This window comes from Ailuropoda melanoleuca, chromosome 2 (genome assembly GCF_002007445.2).
Source record: "Ailuropoda melanoleuca isolate Jingjing chromosome 2, ASM200744v2, whole genome shotgun sequence".
Lineage (NCBI taxonomy): Eukaryota > Metazoa > Chordata > Mammalia > Carnivora > Ursidae > Ailuropoda > Ailuropoda melanoleuca.
The window spans coordinates 61,912,703-61,937,452 of record NC_048219.1 but is presented as its reverse complement, the minus strand read 5'-3'; the positions used below and the strand labels follow the sequence as shown (position 1 = coordinate 61,937,452).

Below are 24,750 nucleotides of genomic sequence, written 5' to 3'. Positions count from 1 at the left end.
CAGGTTAAGTAACTTTTTCAAGGTCCCAGTAAGTGGCAGAATTAACCATGAGCCTACTTCGTCTAGGTCTGATGATTGAGCCTTAAGTCTCTGCACTATGAAGAGAGTATTGATCAGAAGCGTGTTTAAAATGAATGATAATGTATTTCTTGTCTGTTGTCTGTGTCATCTTCAAACCACAAGTAAATCACTTATTTACTGAGTCCCTCTAAGTGCAAAGCACCATACTAGTCAGGGTTATATAAAGAAATGTATGATTCATCCCTTCCTTTGAATCACTTGTGCTTTAGTTAGGCATATAAATATACACATATAACAAAATAATCAATATATGGTGAATACCAAATAAAAGCCAGAGGACTTCAGAGAGGTCAGAAGGGGAAGCCCTGGTAGGTTGGAGTAGCTGGGGAGGGCTTTGTGGATGCGCTTGATCTTGAGCTCTGTTTTGAAGGCCGTCCAGGTGAAGGCCATCTAGAAAGGCAACAGCTGGTTGACCAGATGGTGGAACCATGCCTAGCACAGTATGTGTACATAGGTGCTTGATGTGTTTTTAAAGGATGGATGACCTGGAGAATTGGTATGGGAATATATCAGGAGGTCTGTTTGGAAGGAAGGATGGGAGTAGGTTGTGGAGGGCCTTGAATGTCAGAATGAGACTTGTGGATTTCATTTTGAGGTTTGGATTCTTCTTCCATTCCCATGTAGCCAGAGGCATATTCTGTTTAATCTTAGAATCCGAACTGTGGCCTCCAAAAGTGAGGCTGAGAATATGGCTTCTTTAGCTTCACAGACAACACTGCTTGACATATTGGCCAATTTATCAAGGGTTCATTCTCTGCCAGCTAGCTTGTTTTGTTTTTATAAGACAACCCTGTGAGGTGGGTGTTAGTATTATCATAATTTGCATTTTACCTACAAGGAAACAGACCGTTTGGTTAACAATTGTATAAAGTCCCATAACTAATAAGAGACAGAGCTGGGACTTGAACTCAGGCAGTTTGGATCTAGAGTCCAGCCCATCCACCACTCCACTGGCGCCTCTATGTAGGAGACCCTCAGTGTGGAATGACTGAAGCTCTTCACTTGACTGAGAAGCCACCAGTAAGTCATTCTGGAATCAGATCAAACTCCTTTCACCCTAGAAGAGACCTATGTAAGTCATATGGAATGGACCCTCAAGTAATGGGCCTTCTTTATTTGCATTCTTACTTCATTGCATTCTTACTAACATGGCTGTGAAGCTCTGTTGTAGGGTTCTTGGTGGCAGGAGGGGTGAAGGCTATATAAAAGGCCTCCTTTAGATATGTAGCCAGGGAGGGCAAAGGACAGCACAGTACCACACACTCGAGTTAGGACAGTAGGCCTGTTATAGCCCCATGGATTTCGCTGGGTCTTTACTGAAAGCCTTTCCTTCTCCACTTGTGGTTGAGGGTGAAGGAGGCAGGGGTCAGCAAGCTGCATCCAGGGTTAGCGGTTGCTTTGACAAAACGCCTACTTGTTCTCCTGTCTCTTTTTCCGGGGTTATTGTACAATGTGTGGGTGAACAAGAGCAGTGTAAGGGCCATAATGCCTCCTGGTTAGAAATTATCTTAGGTTTGGGGCGCCTGGGTGGCTCAGTCGTTAAGCATCTGCCTTTGGCTCAGCGCGTGATCCCAGGGTCCTGGGATTGAGCCCCACATCAGGCTTCTCTGCTGGGAGCCTGCTTCTTCCTCTCCCACTCCCCCTGCCTGTGTTCCCTCTCACTGGCTGTCTCTCTCTCTCTCTCTGTCAAATAAATAAATAAAATCTAAAAAAAAAAAAAAAAAAAAAAAGAAATTATCTTAGGTTTTTGCACCTCCTCTTAAATCCTGTAATCTCACAGGGCGCCTGGGCGGTTCAGTCGGTTGAGCGTCCGACTCTTGATTTTCGCTCAGGTCGTGATCTCGGGGTTCCTTTTGATAAGGGGTTGTGAGATCAAGCCCTGTGTGGGGGCTCCACGCTGGGTTGGGGCCTGCTTAAGATTCTTTCTCTCCCTCTGCCCCTCCTTTTGAAATAAATCAATAAAGTCTTTAAAAAAAAGTCCTGTAATCTATCTAAGAAAAGTGGGAAGTTTAAAATATAAATGCTCCTGTGGGCTTAAGGCTTACTAAGTTTTCACTTTTAAAAATTGTTTGGCAATGCATCTTTTTTTTTTTTAAGATTTTATTTATTTATTCGACAGAGATAGAGACAGCCAGCGAGAGAGGGAACACAAGCACGGGGAGTGGAAGAGGAAGAAGCAGGCTCATAGCAGAGGAGCCTGATGTGGGGCTCGATCCCACAATGCCGGGATCACGCCCTGAGCCGAAGGCAGACGCTTAACCGTTGTGCCACCCAGGTGCCCCTGGCAACGCATCTTTTAAAAATATTAACTTTTGCCAGAGTAAGGTAAGGCTGTGTTTCCAGGAGCCTTAATAACGAGAAAAGGAGGCACGTGCAGAGAATTCAAGGAAATCGATTTGGTTGGAAGGGATGGACTTGCCTGCCGTCCACTCGCCGCTTGTACCAGGTCCAGGGGGTGCTTTTGGGGTGAGCTCTGCAGACACCTTGCTGGCCTCAGTGCTGGCGGAGTGTTGGTGGGGTGGCCGTTTGCCTCATTCCATTGTTGCCATTCTGTGCCTAGATGCATCTTTTTGGAGGCATGCCCACAACCTGCCCACATGTTTCTATTGAGCAAACACATTTCTTTTCATCTCTCCCAAGTGTACCTAGAGTTCCAGGTATAGTCCGCAGGAAAATAGAGATCTTTTAGTTGGAGCTATTTTCCTGCTAAGAAAGCTCTGAACTCTTTGTGTCCATGGGCAACAAGCAGAGCTATCAGCTGGTTAGTATTTGGTTTGGCGTGGGACAAGCTGGCAGCCTTGGGGGAGGCTACACTAATGAGAATGTCATTTTATATTTATAGTTTTCAAATGCTCTTATACCTACTATTTCATTTGATTCTCATAGCAGTCCCTGGGGGGTGGGGGTCGGCAGGGTTTGTTTTCATCATTTCCAGAATGGGGGTAATGGGACTCAGAGAAAGTAATTTAGAAAGATGGTTCAACTCTCTGTCAAATCAGAATTCAACACTCTTCTGCAGACAGACTGCACTGAAAAGTCTTACGGTCTTTTTGCTGCAGGGCTTCCCTTAGTACCTCCTGAAACAGTGCTAGCCAGGCACTCTGCTGGGCACTTTACACCTGTCAGTTCATCTAATCCTTACAGAAAGCTGGGGAGGTAGGTGACTGTCATTATCACTATGCTTGTAATTGCTATCACTGCCACCGCTCCTACTACTATTAATATGCTAGAGGGAACTGAGGCTTAGAGAAGAAAAATGTAATATATAATGAGAGACAAATCAATTTCGATGAAAGTTGAAGTGGTCATTTATATCCAGTCATACACGGAATCGCTGGCAGAGTGGCAGCCCCTCCAGAGTTCATGCTCTTCCTGTTATGCTGCCCAAAAGGAACTGGCACTCTTTCTGTCGAATTTGGGATTAATGGCCTGAGGACTGCAGAGATGGTTCTTCCACAGTTTTCTCCTCTCTGCCAACTGAGCGATCGGAGGCTGTGGCTCATAATGGCAGGAAGATGGGGAGTGTGCCAGTATTGACTGCCACCAGGGAACATAAAGGCTAGAAGAGGGACAGACTCAAAGATTCAAAGCAAATCCAGCCAAGGCCTTCTCTTGCCAATACTGAGTCTCTGGGTCCAGCTAGTTGTTTTGGTCTGTGATTATTATTGGTTTTAGGTTGTTCCTGTCACCACTTTTGTATGTAATTGCTCTCTTGGATACATAGGGACAAGATGTCAGTTGTGATGCCAGTTGGGTAACCAGCTGTGCAGAGCGTAAGATGTTCACCAAGCACATGAGTAAGATTGTACACAGATTTGATGTCAGACAAGTGAACAGATGCCAGGTTCTCTCCTTTGCATCCTCATCCTAGACTGTGTCATTGCCACACTGCTTTTTGGATCCCTGATTTATTTGGGTTATTTTAGGGCACCAGCAATGGTCTGTTTTATAAACACTGATCAACATTTCCACCAGCACAGAGCTATCTGTATGTGCTTTCACCACGGTGCCAACTTTCTATTTATCTTAAAGAGTAAAGAACCGTATTCAAAGACCCAGAGTGGGTAGAGTGGCCTGAAATTAATGTTGGCATTCTTTTGGGGGAGACCATGCACACCCAAGCATGATGAGGTCCCTCCCTGCTCTGTGTTTTTGCATAGAAACAGTAAGCCAACATGCATGTGCTCGCATACACACACAAAGTTGGGACACATAGCAGTCGTCAAGAAAAAGATGAGTTTGTTTCTCAGAATCCCTTGCCCTGCACGGACTCGGATGTGTGTGTGGGGGGGGATTTGTGGGGAGGGTGGAATAGGATATGATGTCTAATAAGACTTTTTTTTTTTTCATTTGCAAAGGCAGTTTCCTAGCAGATAGTAGGATGTTCACCAAGAACATGAGTAAGATTGTATGTAGATTTGATGTCAGACAAGTGAACAGACTCCAGGTTTCTCTCTCCTTTGCATCCTTATCCGAGGCTGTATCATTGCCATGCTGCTTTTTGGATTCCTGATTTATCTTGGTTATTTTAGGGCACCAGCAATGGTCTGTTTTATAAACACTGATCAACATTTCCACCAGGACAGAGCTATCTGTATGTGCCCACACAGCTGTTTGACTGCTCAAAGCTTATATTTTCACACGTTTTGGATATAGGAAATGAGGCTTTCTCAGCTTGTTTGCTTTGATAACTAATCCCTCATACTCTGGGGCTACCTTGAATCACTGATAGAGCTCCGCGCTCTGGGTACTGGTTTTGGAAGTGTTGTAGGAGCAGGGAGTGTTCTGGGAAGGGTTCCAACATGAGGCCTTCTATCAGGACAGCCGTGGACATAGGCATTGAGGCATCAGAGTGCTTGCCCCTCTTGAAAGATTGGCCTGGACTGCACTGCTTGCATGTGAGCTCCTGGCTGACTTTCCTTTTTTTTTTTTTTTTTAAAAAAAAAAACCATTCTCTGCCAGAGTGGCCTAAAAAAGATTTATTTTGAAGTACAATATAGTCATATTTTTGTTCTCTGAGAGGTCACTGTAAATCAGGCAGAATTCTAGAGGACTTAAAAATGCACTTGCTCTCAGAATGTTCCTTCCAAAGACTAGGTAGCAGGTGCTCTGGGACTGAGGCCTAGCTATTCTCCTGCCCTGTCCTGCCAACTCATAGCAATCTTAAAAACAAAACCAAAAAATTCAAAACCAAAACCTGGAGTGGAATGTGGGAAATCTTTAGACCTTCAAAGGAAAATTGATTTTTTTTTAAAGTTATTCTCTCTGTGGGCAGTGAAGGGGACTATGTAGTGATGAGTTGTAGTTAGGGCAGAAGGAAGAAGTTCCAGTGTAACCGCTTTAAATTCTGTGTTGCTTTCCTTCATCCTCATATACCTGGGTAACTTACGTAGTCCTCATCTAGATGATAGACCAGAACTGTCTGCAGTAGCACCTCCCTTCCTTCCTGCTTTTCTGCCGCGTCCGGGAGGATGCTTGGGTGGCAGCGGCCTCCCGGGAGAGCAGAACATCGGCTTCCAGAGCAGCGCCTGCGCTGTCGTTTCCATCCGTGACAGCGCCGAGCTGCGGCAGCACTCCGCTCTGCCAGCGTGTCCCGCGGGCTGCACGCACGCGCCGGACTCCTGTTCGGTCGCTGCGTGCTGGGGCATGGGGCCACTTCACTCCCACCTGCCCCTTTCTTTGGAGTTAGAGCAAAGCACCACTGATCAGTTCTCCTTTTCTTTCTTTTTCTTTCTTTCTTTTTCTTTCTTTCTTTCTTTCTTTCTTTCTTTCTTTCTTTCTTTCTTTCTTTCTTTCTTTCATTTTATTTATTCATTTGACAGAGAGCCCTCCCCCTCTATTCGTGCTGTCTCTCTCTTTCTCTCTCAAATAAATAAATCTTTTTTTTTAAACTACTAAAACAATCTGTATGTTAACAAGGTCTTCAGATGATTCGTATGACCATTAAGATTTAGAAAGCACTGGTCTAATGTTTGTGTATAACTTCAGCTCCAAAAGCAAGGTGGGTATGCCCCGATCTCAGGCAAAATCACTATGAATATCCATATTATAAAACATATTTTAAAGTGATTATTTTCTCCAGAGAGAAAAACCCTGCTGTATCAACCTCCAGCTTAACATGTTAATTTATAAAAATGAGTTGACACACAACACATTTATTTACTACATAAAAATGGGCACAACTGTACTTCTGAAACACTGGTTTTGTTATGAGAAGCTTTATTGCAAAAAAAGGTAAGACCCTAAAAATCCATAATCCTGGGGGGAAAAAAAAAGACCACCTGGGGAATGGAAAGAATGAGACTTGGCAATCAAGAGAGTAAGTAAGTTGAGAAGAGAGGATCCAGGCTTTTAAGACCATGATTATTCAAGAATAGTTGTTCATAGGGCAAAGAGATTTTTAGATGATTTATTTTAAGATACAGCTTTTACTGGTATAGAGAAGTGATTATCTTTACTGACAGGTTATGGCCTAGTGTTCCACTGATAGGAGATAGTGGAACTTTTTCTTTCTTTTTCTCTTTTTCTTTCTTCCCCTAAAGGAACACATGAAAATCACAAAATCATTCTTGATTTCATAAGCATATCACTTCCAAGGGTCCTCCCTTCTACAGTCTGATCCTGGCCACCATCATCTTGCTCAGTTATCACAGTAGCCATCAACCAGTATCCCCAAATGCACCTTTGCCCAACAGTCTCCTCTCAACACAGCAGCCAAAGGGGTCCTGTTAAAACATCCTTCAGATCATACCATTCTGCTGTTCAAACCCTCCACTGCCTCTGCCTCACTCTGAGTAAAAATTGCAAGGCTGTATGCAGCCCCACACCTGCCCCCAGTTACGTCTAAGTCTCCACTCTAGTAGCCACCTGGCCTGCTTACTACTACTACTACTACTTTTTTAATATTTTATTTATTTATTTGTCACAGAGAGAGCGCGCACAAACAGAGGGAGCAGCAGGCAGAGGGAGAAGCAGGCTCTCTGCTGAACAGGGAGCCCGATCCAGGGTTCGGTCCCAGGATCACAACCTGAGCGCCCTGTTTTAGTAGACAGACTATACATTTTTTAACAGGTCCATATAATGTCGATGCTGCTGGTCTGCAGACCACATTTGAACGCATAGATCATCTGTTTTCTCAGTACTCTAATTGTAACACAGAACCCGCAGACACCTTCTAGAAAATTCTTACTGTCGTAAATGGGAGCTTGGTTTTAGCTAGCTTTTGAAATAGCTATCTTGAAAACCTTTCAGTAAACTCGTTTGGGTCCAAGGGATTCATGTGCTGGAGAGGAAATTGGTTTGAGGGAGTGAGTGCCTCAGAGACCTTGAGCTCTGCAGCTGTAAGTGTGGTGTACCCGTAGAAACCAGGTGCATCTTTATTAGCTGGGGCTACACCTTAACATAATCATCATAGTTATTAAAGAAGCAATCCTCCCCCAGTGTTTCCTTCCAGGTACCTCTTTTGCCTTTTCCATTTCTTGCCTTGTGACTTAGTAGACCAAGGCGGGAGACTTGTGTTGATTCAGTGAGCCTGGGACATTGGTACGGGCAACTAGGCTCAGGAAACTCTAGGTAATGAAGGATGGTACCAGCTGACTGGATAAAAGGGGGAGTCGAAGTAAGTTAAAAAGGGTGTTTAAAAAAGTTAGTGTTGGGGCACCTGGGTGGCTCAGTCGTTAAGCGTCTGCTCAGGGCGTGATCCTGGCATTCTGGGATCGAGCCCCACATAAGGCTCCTCCACTGGAAGCCTGCTTCTTCCCCTCCCACTCCACCTGCTTGTGTTCCCTCTCTGGCTGGCTGTCTCTATCTCTATCAAATGAATAAATAAAATCTTAAAAAAAAAAAGTTAGTGTTAAGTGGGGGCACACCTCATTTCTGCTGCTGCTATTTTAGTGTTAAATTCTGGCTTCCTCACTGATTCCTGTTTAATTCCTATTATCAGACTCCAGGCTAGAACTCTGAAAAATTAACACTTTTCAGGAGTAAAAAAATTTCCGAAGTTGTTATTGATACTTATTAAGCACCTTGACACCATATTTATTTACTAAATTTTAACGATCTCACTGCCTTTTTTCAATGATTCATGAATCAGGCAGCATCCCATTTAGCAGACAGAAAAGAGCTCCAAAGAGCTGTACAAAGTGACAGAAGAGAGTGGGACAAGGACATTTTGTAGCAGTAAAAGGTGGATTGGTTGTAGCAAGGTCACTTCGTTAGGGGATGGCAGGGGTCTGTCAGGCGTATTACCTCGCTAGTGCTGTCTGGGTAATTCCTGAGGGACCTGTTTAACTCTCTGCTTCTGGGAGAGCTGAAACTGTGATCCAGTCCGTTTGGAGATGTGGGGCTTAGCATAAATAACTCCATATTGAGCCTGTTACCTTGTTTTTAGCAGTCCCCACCTCCCCCTCTGATCACACTCTCAGCCTGAGAAATATCAAAATTTAAGGCATTAGCGCCGCTCCCAGCTACCCCTCTGAAGCTCTCCCAGATCCTGCTCGCCTTCTGTGTGGTATTCATTCATGGTCATAGCTTCAGGTTCATCATATTCCTCAAGTTGGTCGTTTTCTCCATTTCTTTTCTCACTTTCTGGTCCTAGGGAGATAATTTGCTTGGTGGTTAGTGGCTACGAACATGCATTTAAATAGCGTTGGAGAGAATATAACACACGAGGGCGATTATCATGATTCTTAGAAACCAGGTAATTCCCAGTGTCTGGAGTGTACCTTGGAGCCATGGTCCCCAGGACCCAAACCAATCAAAATCAAATAAGTCAAAGAAAGACCCCATTGAAGGAATCACTTTCTTAATCCAAGCGGTTTGTCTAGTGATTATTTTTTTAAAAGTAAACTCTACCCTCAATGTGGGGTTCGAACTCACAGTCCTAAGGCCAAGAGTCACATGCTCTAACAGCTGAGCCAGTTAGGCACCCCGTCCAGTGATTTTATGTCGCTGAGTTTCACCTTCCCCGGAAGTGTTAATCCAGGTGCAGCAAGTAGTGTTAGCCACAGCACAGACATCTCCTTGCTCAGCTACACGATGATCACTTAATTGTCAAGAACAACTTTGACCAGAGAGTCTAGAGATTTTTGTTGAGCAGCTATTACTTTAGCAGTGGTTTCTGCAATATCTTTAAGAGTTAAGGAGCTGACACTATATGTATTAAAAACTGGGATAAGACACACAGAAAATTTAACCTCTGTGCCTGAAAAGCTGTCTTTTAAACTAACTTTATTTTGCCACTGGTTTGTAAAGTTTTCTGATTTGCTTTCTCAGACCTCATCAGTGACATGGTTGAGGAGGGCAAGGTTATACAGCCCTGGAGCCTGCCACAAGCCCCAGGTGGTGGGCATTCTGTTTTTGAAATTGAACCAGAAAAATCCAGAGGAATGTAGCAACATTTTTACTTTGTGCCCCCTGCTAGCTTTTTTCTGGGCCTCCCAAAAATGTGTTTATCTTGCTGGCCATGCATATGGAGCAGTCTGGAATTCCATGTGGCATTAGATAGTGAAAAAAATGGAAAGATTTCCCACGTGATAGTGGTTATGTGAGTGCTCTGTGATTGAGAGAAGGGGATTTTGGGATGAGATTTATTTTAATATTTAATGTTTAAACCTATTGCACATCTTTTTTTTTAAATTTAAAAGCAAGTCTTTAGTGGGGGGGAGGTGTGGAGGTATGGACAAGAAGCAATACCAAATTTTTAAGTATCAAATTAAGAATTTTCACTCGTTAGAAGAAAAAAAAGTCTTTACAGTGAATGAAATGTCTGAATTTCAATACTGTGATAATCATATAATTTGAGAGCAATGGCTGGCATATTGTGAGGGACCCTGAGGCCCTGACCCCAGCAGCCTCCTCTCCCCCCACCTTTGTCACCCTAGGATTGTCTGCAAGGATGGCTTCACTGTCACTGGTCAGGTCTCAGCCTGGCCCTCTCGAATGCCCAGCAAGTCTGTGTCCTCTCTTTTGCCACATTTAATTAGCTCTGGAAATACACTATCAAAGGCTGTCTGGCAGTGGTTCATTAATGGTACAGGGTGAATTCAAAAGCACTAATTAATTGTTTTAGATTATTTGCAAAGCCCATGCTGAAAAACCTAATGCCTGGAGGAGAAAGTTGGCAGAGAAGCTGTTCAGAGATTAACCTGGACCTTACCCAGCTCAATTGCCTTTTGGAGTTGGGCCAAGAGGGGAGTTGTTTTTCTTTTTGGAGAAGTGCTTGTGGCTACATTGTTCCCTAAATTCCCAGTTTACTGCTCCAGGCTCTTGACTGATAGAGCTCATATAGACCTTGCTGAGCTAGGGAACGCAAGGAGCATCTTCTAGAAGTTTTGTTTGTTTTTTGTTTTGTGAGAGAAACACAGTTATTTAAAATTCATTAAATACTTCAAGGGTCTCTTCTTAGGGAGAGGAAAGGGAGCTCTAGTTTGTTATGAAATAATCCAGGTTTTAGTGTTAAACTTTCAAAGGCAGCAGGATCAGGCCATAAGTATTACCCCACCCCCCCAACCCCCAAAATAAAACAAATCAGATTCCTCATTTCCTCTTTTTGGCTGGCCCAGGTCAGCAAACTGCTACTGCATTTGGAAAATGGTGTTCAAAAATCTCAATTTGAAGTCAAGTGCATGTCAGTTTAAGTTCAGGATATACTGTATGTATGAAGGGGGAAAATAGGCTTGCATTTTGTATTTTGCTACATTTGACATATCTTATAAAATAGTAGTACCTAGGATTAGCTTGGCCAGATGAATTGTAGGAAGGTAATAGAAGTCCCTGATGAAAGAGATTTGAGGCTTTTTGGGCCAAGTGCCAGTGCCTCTGTGTGCAGTGCAATCAGTTGAAGATGAAAGTAGAGAAGAGTATTTCAGACATTTCAGAGCCAATCAAGTGTTATATAAGGGACCTGTTTTCTAAGCAGTATATAGCACTATTTGAAAACACCTGTCCAGAAATCTTTCAGTCCCTGGGCCTGGCCCTGCCTCCTCATGACAGACCTCAGTATTTTTTCCCCATCCTTCTGGGCTTGAGCAGCCTGTGAGTCAGTAGTTACGTACAAATCTCAGGCCAAATCGTACTTTATTAACATGATTCAGGAGAAAAGAATTCTAATGAAAAATTTCAGAGGCCTGTGCTTGGCTATTTCATGATATTGTCAGGTCTTCCTGAACTCAAGGAAGGCCCCCAAAAATCTATTATTTCTATTTATTACTCAACTTGGAATCTATTGGAAAAATCTTACATGAAAACCTCAGGAGAGTGTGTTCTGGTTGAGGAATTTATTCTTGAGTGCGCAGTGGCCTCTGTTTACTCTGCGTGAGGCTGGCTGTCCTGAGACCTTGGGCAACCTGACTTCTCCTCAACCAGCCGACCTAGAGTAACAACTTTGGACTTTTAACCCTTTTTGCAGATGGTTCCCAGGCAACTTGATGGAGTTGATAGAAATGCAGATCTCAGAGATGCAGAGCATGAAAGATATTTTTAAAGTTGGCAATAAAGCCTTTAAACCAATAAATGACTATGGGATTTTTTTCCCTGCCTTATTTTTTTTTTTTTTTAGTCTCATTGCATTTTTATTTTAGAAAGTAATTTTGTGCCACAATGTCAAGACTTACTGGTATTTCCCTGATAAGTTGTAAGATGTCATGAATAATGTTACAGCTAATAGTTAAATTGATGTCTTAAACATTGATTTTCTTTAAAGAGATAAAACAAAATTCAAAGTTACCCTAAAATAACCATGATTATTTATATTTAAGTATATTTGAGTGGGAGAGGAAGGGGTTAGGATTGCCATTGATAGAATGAAAAGTACACAGAATCTGTAGTGTGTCATGTGTATTTTGTCATCCATGAACATGGTATACCCCTCTGTGTGGGTTTTCTTTAATTTCTTTCAGCACCAGTTTTTGTAGTTTTCGGTAATTTAGTGTGAAGACTATAGTATGTCCAGGTGTGAACAGTATTCATTATGCATGACTGTTTCATTAGAGTTAGGTTTGAGAACCTCTGTTTAGGGGTGCCTGGGTGGCTCAGTTGTTGGGCATCTGCCTTCGGCTCAGGGCATGATCCCAGGTCCCTGAGATCGAGCCCTGCATTGGGCTCCCTGCTCTGCTGGGAGCCTGCTTCTTCCTCCCCCCCCCCCCCCCCCCCGCTTGTGTTCCCTCTCTCTGTCAAATAAATAAAATCTTTAAAAAAAAAGATTTTATTTATTTATTTGAGAGAGAGAGCACGAGCATGGGGCGCCGCAGGGGAGGGAGAAGCAGACTCCCTTCTCAGCAGGGAGCCTGACAATCCTGGGCTCCGTCCCAGAATGCTGAGATCATGACCTGAACTGAAGGCAGATGCTTAACCAACTGAGCCACCCATTTGCCTCAAGAAATATGTTCTTTACCTGAGGCTTAAACTGGTGTTACTGACCAGGGGATAGCCATAACATCTCTTCACTGAGGTAAAATGAACATCCTTATTCCTTTGGACTAAAGGTCAGAGTTAGGGACAATATCAGAATCCAAAGGCTGAAAGTTGTGCCCTTTTGCTGGACCCTTGGGTTTTCCCAGCAGATTTTTGCTAGAGCACAGTCACTGTGGTGAAGCTTTATTTGAGACTTGGATTTTTTAGAGATTTTATGCTCCAAATGTGAGGAATGCCTGTGGACTTTACCAAAGAGAATCTGCTGGACTGTTACACTTTTATTCAGTGGGAGTAATTCTCCCCCACAGTGTTCATTCTTGACAGAGATTGTACAGAAGTTGTGACCTTGGGCTGTGGATTCAGACACAGGTTCAGGCCCAGGTTTTGCTGTTTGCAGGTTGTATAATCATAACCTTGGTGTCCTCACATATAAAAATAGAGATATCAGCAGTATCTACCACACTGTGTTCTTATGACGATTGCAGATGAGATAATGCATATAAATCAAAGGGTCGTGTTTATTTTATTTTATTTTAAGATTTTACTTTTTTGAGAGAGAGACAGAGATAGCGACAGAGATAGTGAGAGAGCAGGAGCAGGGAGGAGAGGGAGAAGCAGGAACCCAGCTGAGCAGGGAACCTGATGTGGGACTTGTTTCCAGGACCCTGGGATTATGACCTGAGCCGAAGGCAGCCTCTTAACTGACTGAGCCACCCAGGTGCCCCTGGTCATGTTTATTTTAAATGAAACTATTAAAAGTAGTGTCTTTGAAGATGTTAGCATGGTGAACATATTTACCCAGTCCTTTAAGCGGTAAGTCTTATTTTTCAGACATATATTTGGTGCAAAAATCAGATCTGATCGTGAAATACAGTTTTGCAGATAAGACGGATTCTATCAATGACCAGTTACTTTATTTTCCTTATGTTCTGTTCATAGCAGTACGGTGGGAGCACCGAAGTGGTGGTATAAGGGGTGTGATGAAGATGGGAGGAGGTTGTGAATAAAAAGCTTTCTTTTTTCCTTGTTTTGGATTTGAGTTTGAGTCCCAAATCAAGACTTTCGGAGCTCCTGTTCCCTGCTCTATAGAATACTGCTAATTACTCTTAGTCTATTGATTATCAGGAGAATGAAATGCAAGTAAAGCAGCCAGCAGTTTGTGGCACACACTAGGTCTTTAAAAAGTTAATCCTTATTTAGAGAACCTGTATATTTGGGAAAAGAAAGAGAGCTCGAACAAACCTAGGCTGGGCAGAGTGAGTTTATTGCTCAACTGTTTGCTCTGAACAGGGATACGGCAGGTCAGGGTACTTCTTTGGGAGATGGCTGATTGGCTGTTGGCTGAGCTAAGGACTTGGGTGGCTTTGAAATGAGCAATGTAACAGCCAAAGGACTAAATCTGGAGGCAGAATGGAGAAGACTTTCCTCCTCTAGAGGAAGTGACTTGGCCTTTAGCTAGAGGCTGGAGGGTAGGCATGAATCCTCAGGAAAGGTAGTAGTGGGCTAGGGGGAAAGGATTGGGGCTGGGGGGAGGCAGGAGAACCCAGAAACAATGGAGTGAGACCACCTAGTGGCAGTCGTCCTCACCTGTGTAGTACCCGTGGGCTTAGTCCCACCCTAGCCATCCTACTTAAAATTGTAATCCCTCTGGACTCCTGGTGTGTCCATCTGTTCTTATTTTGCAGTTTTCCCCCTCATAGCACTTATCACTTTAAAACATGCTTATAATTTATTTATTATGTTTATTATTTATCTCCCCCCACTAAAATACAAGCTCTATGAAAGTTAAGTCAGTTTGCAAAAGCTCTGGTGTAGCTGTTCCATATATTTGAAAATTCTCAAGTGGAGGACTTTCCCCAGTGCCTTTGTCTCTGCTTAAATGTGACCTCTCAGGGAGAGGGCAGGGACGGTTCACTGATCAATCCCTAGTCCCTTGCACATAGTAGGTGCTTAATATTTTTTGAATTAATAATTATAAAACCCTGTCTCACTCATCAAGTACCATAAAGAGAAGCAACTTTGCCAAAGTAATAAATCTGAAGCTTAATGTATTTTATTTTGGGGAAAGGAAGTGGTGTTGGGTTGAAGGCTAGCCTGCGTAGACCAGGTGAGGGGTCACTGTCTTCAGATTCTTAGGTAAAGCAATGTCTGAGTGACCTGTGGTGGTGGTTTTAAAGATAGGTGTCGATCTGTCACTAGTAATGTCTTTGACAGCAAGAAGCTGTTGCTTCTTTGTAAACCTTCTATAAAGCTTAGCATAAGACTCTTCAGTACTCTTTACCTTGGCTTAGAGAGTGGTGGTATATTTCACGCAGGAGCTGAAGGTTAAACCAGTGGCTCTCAAAGCGTGGTCATGGATCTGCGACCTTATCAAGAGTTTGTGAGGTCAGAACTCTTACTGTAATAATTCAGAGTTGTCTTTTTCACTAGGCTGACATTGCAGTCATGGTAATAAAAGGAATATTGGAGAAGACAGCTGGTGCTTTAGCAGGGATTGAGGCACACACCAGTTTCAGCTCAGGATGTTCTTGCTGGAGGAGTTTGAAGCCCTCAACCACATTGTCTTTTCCACGTTCTGTAGGATGAAATGGGAAATAGGCAAGTAGCACTTCTACATTCCAAAGTTCAATGCCGTCCTGAGGAAACGCTTGTGCAGTTGTTTGAATTGTGAGCTGAGCTGGTCTGTTTTTCATGGAATACCATTTTACTTGAAAGAACGATTGACAAATGATGGTTATCTCACCTTCAGTACTTGGCAGGCATTTTTCGAAAATGAACAAAGTGATCTCGTTATTTCAAAGAAAACAGTTTACAGTGTTAGTTGCCAATGAAAAATTTTCTTTTTTAAGCAAAAATTAAAGTTTTGGAAAACTTACGTTCATCCCTATGACCATGGCAGTTTCTGAATAAATACTTTTTTGATGAGATCAATGGAAATATGAACAAATATTATTTTTTTGCTATCATATAAGAAATATGTCAATATTTGGCATATTTGCATAACTCAGTGAACTGTGATTTTCCAGATGGCTAATACATGATGTTACAAAATCATGTGTGGATAATAAAAGATCTCACATCTTGATAGTGCAGGATAAAGCAGTTGATTTTTAAAAACTTTATATTTTCAGATAATTTTGGACTTACAGAAGACTTATATAAATGGTACAAAGAGTTCCCATACCCTTTATGTAGCTTCACTTTATAATAATATTATATACCTATAGAACAATTAGTAAAACTAAGAAATTAATCTTGGTACAATATTGTTAACTAAAGTATAGAATTTATTTGGATTTCACCAATTTTCCCCCTAATGCTCTTTTTCTATTCCAGGACCCAACTCAAAATCTCACATTGCATTTAATGGTCACGTCTCCTTGGTTTCCTTCAGTCTATGACAGTTCTCTGTCTTCCAGTGCCTTTGACACTTTTGAAGAATGGTCAGTTGTTTTAGAAAATGCTCCTCAATTTGAGTTTATCTGATATTCTCTCATGATGGCATTGGGATTATGCAGTATTGGGAAGGGTACACGTAGGTAATGTGCCCTTCTCAGGGTGTCAAACTGGGGTTACATTAAGTTGGTATGTCTTATTACTGGTGGTGGCAGCCTTTATCACTTGGCTAAAGTGGTGTCTGCTGGAATTCTCTGCTGTAAAGTTACTAGCTTACCTTTGTAATTAGTATTTTGAGAACAATGGATTTTAATGTAACAAGGTATGAAAAGTTTATTATGCAATTCAGATTGCACATCACAACTAACCTTTAAGTGATGACTATTTAATGAGGTTAGGTAAAATATCGAAGAAGAAACAGCTAGCTACAAGTATGTGAAAAGACTATGAAAATTTACTTCTCCTTTCCAACTACATATCTGTGTGAGGCCAGATTTCTTCATATCCTTCAATCAGAACAATGTATCACAATAAATTGAATGCAGAAGTAGATCTGAAAACCCAGCTGTCTTCTATTAAGCTAGATGTTAAAGAGTTTGCAAAAATGTAAAACAATGCCACTATTCTCACTAAATTGTTTTATTTCAAAAATAGTTATTTTTCATAAAAGATAGTATTTGCATTAACATGCTGTGGCTTTATTATGGTTGGTTTTATTTTTTTTATTTTTATTTTTTTAGAAGATTTTATTTATTTATTTGACAGAGACAGAGACAGCCAGCGAGAGAGGGAACACAAGCAGGGGGAGTGGGAGAGGAAGAAGCAGGCTCATGGCAGAGGAGCCTGATGTGGGGCTCGATCTCACAACGCGGGGATCACGCCCTGAGCTGAAGGCAGACGCTTAACCGCTGTGCCACCCAGGCGCCCCTATTATTGTTGGTTTTAAGTAAATTAAATATTTTAAAAAAATTACTCAGTTTTCATTTCTGTTTTGCTAAATGTTGATAGATAAAACTTATACCAACAAAATCTCTTTGGAGTCCTCAGTAATTTTGAAGCATAAAGGGATTCTAAGAACCAATACATTTCAGAATTGCTGCTTGCTAAATAAGAGAAGATCTATCTTGGCATGTGGCGGGGGGGGGGGGGGGGGGGGAAANGGGGGGGGGGTTGCGAAACTCATCTTCGGGCCCAAATGAAGTTTCAGTGAAGGGTTTCACTTAGAAGCCATGGCCCCGGGGAGGTCACTCAGTTCCTCTGTATCTGTTTTTTCACCTGGCAGGTGAGGGAGATAAGCCTGAAGGTCTTCAGGTTTCTTTCAGTTCCCAAATTTTATGATTCCAAATCACTCTGGCTCTCAAGGATGTCATCTTGGCAGCCTGGGCATGCTGGAGCATTACACGTAGTTTCTAGAGTGATACTTTTAATGATGAAAAGGATCATATCTAGAGGATATAATACATATTTGTGAGGCAGGGATTTGAGAGAGCCCCGTTCTGGCTTTTTAGGCCTGTAAAGTTATTCCTTTCAGTGTCTACTTCAGAAAATTGTGGTTTTAGATCTTAATTGGTTTTTACTATACTAAGGGAAATATTTTTAATTGCTGAATACTTTTTTGTCAGTTTATGTGTATCATAAATTAAGAAGTGTGATTTCCTAGAATTTTTGTGCTATAATGTTCTGTGCATATGCATGTAAACTTCTTGTGTAGAGATGTATAAATATTTAGATAAGTCATTTTTCTTTGTTATGGGTTCTTCATATACCACTGAAATCTATACTGAGGCAGGCTTAGGTTGTAATATACATTATATACTTAAAATCTTCATGAAGTTAATTAGTTATTTTAGTACTTGCTTTTTAAAAAAACTTAAGACTCTTTAGACATCCTTAATATTTACAAATGCAGACTTAAAGCCAGCTGGAATGTATTAGGAATCCCAAACTTTGTAATTAACATTTTCCTTTTTTAGTTTAAATGGAAGGAGACTTGATGGCTTTAGTTTTTAAAGATGAAGAAACAAAAGGGAGGGGGAAGCCAGTAGTGTATTGTCCTATTAAGTATCCATCTCAATCCAGTTTTTAAACAGGATCCTAAATTCCTGTAATGTGGATTTTGTAATGGAAACTGCCACAGTTGAGGGCCAGCTCTGTCATAATCACCAATTTGGGCATCTCTGATACTTAGCAGAAATATAAATATCTAATGTAGTGTGTGTTTGTTACACTGTCGTAGGAAAATTTTGTAATTGATTCTGAGCCAGATTCTTCCAGTGTTTAAGTTACTACTTGGAAATAAGATTTGGAAACTGACTTAACTTTCTTCGTACTTCTACAGTTTAGTAAAGTATAGCAAATTTAGTATGTATTATATCTAGAAAAGAAATTTATGATTATCTTACATCAGAAAAGTCTCATTCATCACATTTCAAAGGTTCCTTTAAGTAGTTAACTGTTTCAGGATATTTATGTAACCCAGTCTAAGAGGAAAATGCTCCCAACTCCCACCTAGACAATTTAACAGTATAGTGCTTCAGAGCACAAGCTTGAGAGCCAGCTGCCTGGCGCTAATCCCAGGTCTGCCAATAAATAGCTTTGTAACCTCTGTTTGCGTCAGCATCCTCATCTGTAAAATGGAACTAATATAATAATAGCATCCATCTCATTAGATTGTTTTCAAGATTTAATGGGATATGATGCCTCACGTGCTCAAAACCTGCCGAGCACTTATTAAGCTCTGCTGAGCCATAGCTTTGAGTATTTGTGTGTTGTTAAAATTATTGCTTAGTTAACATGTGGTATATTTTAGGTTGCTTATTTCTTCATGACATCTGAGTTTGTATCTCATTAGTAACATTATCCTCAAGTAATGTTTTAGGATAAGTTACATCTGGGTAGATTTTACATTCATAAGGCACACTACTAGAGTTCTGGATTTGTGGTATATTGGTATTTTAAGGATCCTTAGAGATTATCTGGTTCAGCGCAACCTGGTACATAAATCACCTTTCTAATATCCTGTTGACTGAGCCTCTAGCCTTTTACTTGAATTTAAAATATCCCTGGCCCTTGGGAAATTCTTTTTTGTGTTGTGCAATCCACCTGGCTGTAAACCTCCACTCTTCAGCCCCTAGTTCTGTAGGGCTGCAGGGAATTTGGTTAACAAACAACCCACCTGAATGGTGGCAGCAAGGTAAAAGGATTCTTGATGATTAAGGGTTGTCTAAAAGTGACCAGAATGGTGTATCATGGGACTTAAAGGACTTTGCTCCCTATTCATAGAAGAAGTAAGGCTTGTGTTTGTAGATAGAGTTACTCTGAGCTAGTTGGGTACATATTTGACATAGAAATTTGTTCCACTGAGCCTGGGGTGGGGCACTAAGCCAAAGGGGAAAGGCTGGACCTCACTCCACAAAACATCCGCATGGGTTGTTGGATCTGTCCTTTCCTGGAGGAGGAGCTTTGTGTTTAAAAGTTGGGTCTGCCATTTTTTTTTAATTGCCTAAATGGAAGCTCCGTGGAAGAAGAAAAGGCTGCTTACCTTGTTCACTGCTGTGTCTCCAACAGCTACAAGAACTGGGGAAGTAGGTGCTCAATATTCAAATGATGGAATTAACAATTAAACACTCACATGTGAATGTGTTTTCAGTTTAGTGTGGGGAGATGTCATTTTCACTTTTTTTTTTTTTGGAAACCAGCTCATGTTTAATTGTGGCTTTTTTTTTTTTTAAAGATTTTATTTATTCATTTGAGAGAGAAAGAGAAATGGAGCACAAGCAGGGGAAGGGAAAAGCAGACTCCCCGCTGAGCAGGGAGCCCGACATGGGGCTCTATCCCAGGACCCTTGGATCATGACCTGAGCCGAAGACAGATGCTTAACTGACTGAGCCACCCAGGTGCCCCTAATTGTGACATTTTAAAATTGGATAAGTGTTTTGACGTCTGCCTCCTCCCCATATTTCATCTCTTTAAAATGACAGAACACCAACCAGTCACAGGCTTCATGAGTTTAATAAGTTTACCCCTTAAGTGCCTATTTGCAGCACCCAATCCTCCTTTGAAATACCAGACAGATCCTGCAGTGGCCAGCAGTACACTTAGACCTTTAGGGTTCCCAGTTCAGGTTCTCTGAGCATTCGGTGCTGCAGGGCACTTGTCCAAAGCTGGTACCTCCCTGTAGCTGGGGAACTTTAAATGTACCAGTGAAAAAAGTTTTTTCCCCTTCAAGGGGAAGAAAGAAAATCACTCCTCCAAACCCAGCAGATCTGGCTGTGAGGTCTTTTCTCCTGTCCCATCTCTTCAGGCTTGTTTTTTGCAGTGGAGCCAGAGAGACCAAAATCTCACTTGAGTTACAAGGAATAATAGACAGTAATGGCTATAAAGGGAGTGACCAGGAGCGAATGAGATACTGCTTTACCTCCCACACCAATATATGTGTTTCATGGAAAAACAAAAATAACAGGTCCACAGAATACAACAGCCAGAATTATAAAATCCATCCATCCAAGGGTGGTGGGAGGCAGGACGGGGAGCTGGGAGGGTAAATGGTACAGAGAGTAAAAAACTCTTCATATCAGTCCAGGTATTGGGGCTGGCAAGTGCTAGAAAAGACCTGCAGAGAAACTTGTGGTCCATTCACACTGGTGTTAAAAATCCACATACCGGTGTCAGGAAGATTCTGCCTTAGGTACACTGGAGACAGAAATCCCAGTTCCTCAGAGAGAAGGGAATGGGCAGAGGGTCCTTGGTAGAGCAGGTCCTGCCTTTCCTGGTGGAGGAGGGGACAAGGAAGAGAGCTCCTTCAGCTTTCTTCCAATTCCACCCATCCCTTCTGGATGGCTGGCCGCCCCGTGTCCTGCAGCAGCCTTCAGTCTGGCAGGAGACGGATGCAGCAAAGGGAATTTCTCTGCGGAGGCTGGGCTACTCAGAGCGGACTGCAGGTGGAGCGTCTTGCGGAAAAGTCTGTTGCTTAAGAAAACCACCAAGGAGAAGAGGCGCATCTGGAAAAGGTATACTTTGCCAGGGGTCTTTGCTTCATTGGCACTGATGATGAATGGTGGAAAGGATGGAGAAGAGGCCACCACTGATAACATATGAGGACCGCCTTGCTGTGAGGAAAGCCAGGGGCAAACCAAATCCAAAGTAGTAAGGCCAGTTCCTTTCTATGTTCAACAACTGCTGGTGCATTTCAGTTCCTTTATTGAACCAACGATATTCAGAGGAGTCCAGTGAGGAGAGAAGGGACATATGCAGAAAACTAACCAGCTGACCAACAGGGTGGATGGGAAAGAGACTCACAGACATGCCCTGGATGAGGAAAGGAACTTGCAGCAAAAGGTTGAAGAGCATGTCAGCAGTTATTTTGCTGACACGAGGGAATGGGTGAGGCTTCCTCCCCGATACCTCAAATGCCAGATCAGCTATGTCTTGAAACAAAATGGCATTTACAACTTTGCTAAGCACAAACAGAGGGGGCACCCAAAGAGCACTGAAAAATGAGGTAAGGAAGCATTCCAGCTCCGACCAAACATCTCCATGTCATGATGGATCACCAATAATTTGGGCTGTTACTGACTGTACAGGAAGAAACGCTTGATAAAACAGGAGGAGACTTCTGCTAACGAGATGTAGCTCACTTTTCTTGCTTCCTTTCTATCCTCTGGGCTCTCCGGTGCGTCAGGGTACTGCTTGCCCGCCTTCTACACTCTCCTCTCTCTCTTGCTGAACCCAAGCATCTAGCTTTAAGATGGTACAGATTCCCCAGATGGAGTCTTTGATTCCCCTGGTAATTCCTGGAGAAAAGGTTTTGACACTCTCAGCCATCTCTTCACCGCCCAAATAACAACTACAGAGGACAGGGAAGCGTCTCAAAGTCTTTCATCATGAAGGACCCGGCCGCTCTGGCCACTCCAACCTCCCGGCTCCGACCTGCTTGGAGCCTTGCCCGCCACGGGCCCCGCTCAGCTCCTCCTGGGCCCTCCGTGCCCGGCCGCCATCTGTGGACGGGGCACTCCCAGGGCCCAGGCCACTGCACCCACGCTGGGCATGCCTGGGCCGCACCGGGCCGCTCTCACTTTCACTTGTATGTCGTGGCCCATTCTTGGTGCCTGAGCTGAGGGAGAACCTGTCAGAGGATAGGAAATGAGATCTCAGGGAAAAATATTAATAATAATCTTATGATTATTTGCAACTTTCAAATACATTCAGAAAAAAGTGCTTTTTTCTGTTTCGATATGTGAAGATTTTCTAGAAAGGAAGGAAAGGTTTCTGACTTTATCAAAGGCAGAGGTATACCATGCTGTCAGCATTGGGTGTTTAAATCAGCTCAGCTGGATGGCGGCTTCACACTGTAGCCCCAGTGATGTAATATGAGCTTAGCTCTACTTTGAGTGCTAATGAAACAAGTTGGCCAGAAATATGAATTGTAAAAAGCCATCAAAACATTACAATGTAGGAGAAAAATTTAGCGAAAATTTAACATAGAAAGTCCAAATAGTTCCCTTTTCTGAAGGCTTTTAAAATTTTTTCTTAGGTAATTTGCAAAGACTATTTTAGGTTGTAGAAAATATATGTAAAATTAAAATGACGTTAGCTGAGAACTTTGCACAATTAAGGAAATCTGAGCTTCCTTTTTTCTTTGGTGTTTGTATCTCTGTAATGTGCTGGTAGCTGAGTTTTCTATAGAAAGAGGACATGTATTTAGGTCAGAACTCATTGGCATATTCCTTGGGTTATCTTGGGTCAGCATTTTCTCTGGGAAGAAACACCTTTTGATTTTGGAACCAGAATGCTGGTTCCTGCCTTCTAGTCCAGGTACGACGCTCCTTGCACAACTGCCCCGCCCCCCTCCCAGGGCTGGCCTTGCCTTAGTCACTTGACTCAGTAAGTCAATAACTTCATGACTTTGAGCGAGTTACATAATATCATTCCACGTCAGTGTTTTCAGCTGTAGAATGAAGGCAATAGTATATCTCAAGGTGCTTTTAAGGAATAAATACGTAAATACAAGTAAAATGCTTAGAAGAGAGTCTGGCACCTAGTAAATACTCCGTAGATGATGATATTATTATTACCAAATGTGGATGTTTTGAGGGTAATAGAGTGGAAAGTAGATTTTTTTAAAAACTGGAAATTTCCCCATACAGATTCCAAGGAATATTGATCATTGTCTCCATGATAACCTTAGCATTTATAAAATTCTTTGCCATTTAAGCCACTTGCTATGCTTCCATTTACACTTCCCTGTGGGAGGTGTGGAGTTAATTTCTAAGATGTTCCATTAATCATGAACTAGGAATGCTCTAAAGAAAAGAAGGTATAAGTATTAACTGGTTAGAAGACGAAATAACTTTGAATTTTCTAAAGCTGTGCCTTTACTTGGAATTTTAACTTTGTTGAATTTCTATGTAAGGGGATAAAAAATCATTCCATCCTTAGATTCACAGTGTGCATAGGCAAAATGGGGGAAAAAAAGATAAAAATTGTAATTTTGAGGGGAAAAGTTTTTTGTGTTTTGTTTTTTTTGAAGATTTATTTATTTGAGAGAGAGAGAGAGCGTGCGCATGTGTGCAGTGGGGAGGGTCGTAGAGAATCTTAATGGAAGCGGGGCTTGATCACGCGACCCTGAGATCACAACCTGAGCTGAAACCAAGAGTCTGACACTTAACCGACTGCGCCACCAAGGCGCCCCTAGGAAAAAGGTGGTTTTGTTTTGTTTTTTTTAATTGTCTACATCAGTCAAATTCCATGGATGTTGTCTTAATTATCATTTTGTGTCTTCAGAGAATGGAGCAGGTTTTGAACATGCTCTTTTTTTCCCCCCAATATATTAGCCATTATATTTAACAGTATTTGGGGTTTTTAAAAATAGAGGTGATTAATTGTGAAGCATTTTGATGTTTAGCAGGCAAAGGAAACACATTACTTTGTGTGAACAGTGGTTACTGTGGATGTTTTGAAGCCTAAATTATTGAACTATTTGCCTAAGGACAAACTTCTTAACCATTTAGGTTTCCTCTGGCCTGTAATGAGCTACAGGGGTAGGAATAACACAGAAGCATCGTATGTGTGAAACATTGGGTCCTGTTTGGAAAGCATGATGGATCCAAGTTTTCAGGTTTACCTTTGAGTTACACTGATAAATTAGAAAACTTTCACCCCATTTACCTCTCCTTTTTGTGGTCTAATTGGCTCATGGTTGGTAAAGACAGAAGCATATGTTTCTGAGAGAGATAAGCCTTCATTTTGTTTACATTTTAAATGATCACTGTCTCTGGAACTGGCACTGGGACCAAAGAATGTTTATTACTTCCATGTTAACATGGGGATGGGTCTGAAAGATGTTAAGTGAGGTTTATGTTCGGTTCTGTTCTGCAGCTTCCTTGGACCCCAGCCAAGGTAACTGGGCTTCATAAGGGCCAGGAGGAACTGCTGTACAGTCTCTTTTTTATAGCTGTTTTTATGTTTTTATCTGAAAGCATCTACCTTGAGGAGAGAAGCTCTACTTTGCAGAGTAAAAAACAGCTATTTCTAATCTTAGCAAGTGGACAGCAAGGGGGTAGCCAGGGGTATACGTTTTTCCAGACACATCTGTCCTTGTTGTATTACTGGTCAAACAGATCTTGTGGCCTTTGGGCAGGGTTGCCTTGGGAAGATGACAACACAATAGGGAGAGTTTCTAATTTAGAAAGACTGCTGGGACTCCAGTAAGGAAGTTGTTTTTTTTTAACCTGTGCGTGTCAGGTGGGATGCAGTGTTTCCTGCTGTGGAGGTGGGGAGAACCGTATCACACCTTCACAGAGAAGGGAGAAAGCACCTGATTGGCACGCATGATTCAGAAGCGTCATAGGCCCAACTCCATGT

The 24,750-nt window shown here is 42.1% G+C and overlaps 1 protein-coding gene and 1 pseudogene across 2 annotated transcripts in view; one reads left to right on the top strand and one right to left on the bottom strand.

Annotated features, from left to right (window-relative positions):
* The window catches only part of TGFBR3 (transforming growth factor beta receptor 3), a 194,177-nt gene that overhangs the window by 25,922 nt on the left and 143,505 nt on the right, over nt 1–24,750 (top strand). The window lies entirely within an intron of this gene.
* LOC117801010 lies at nt 20,858–21,791 on the bottom strand (annotated as a pseudogene).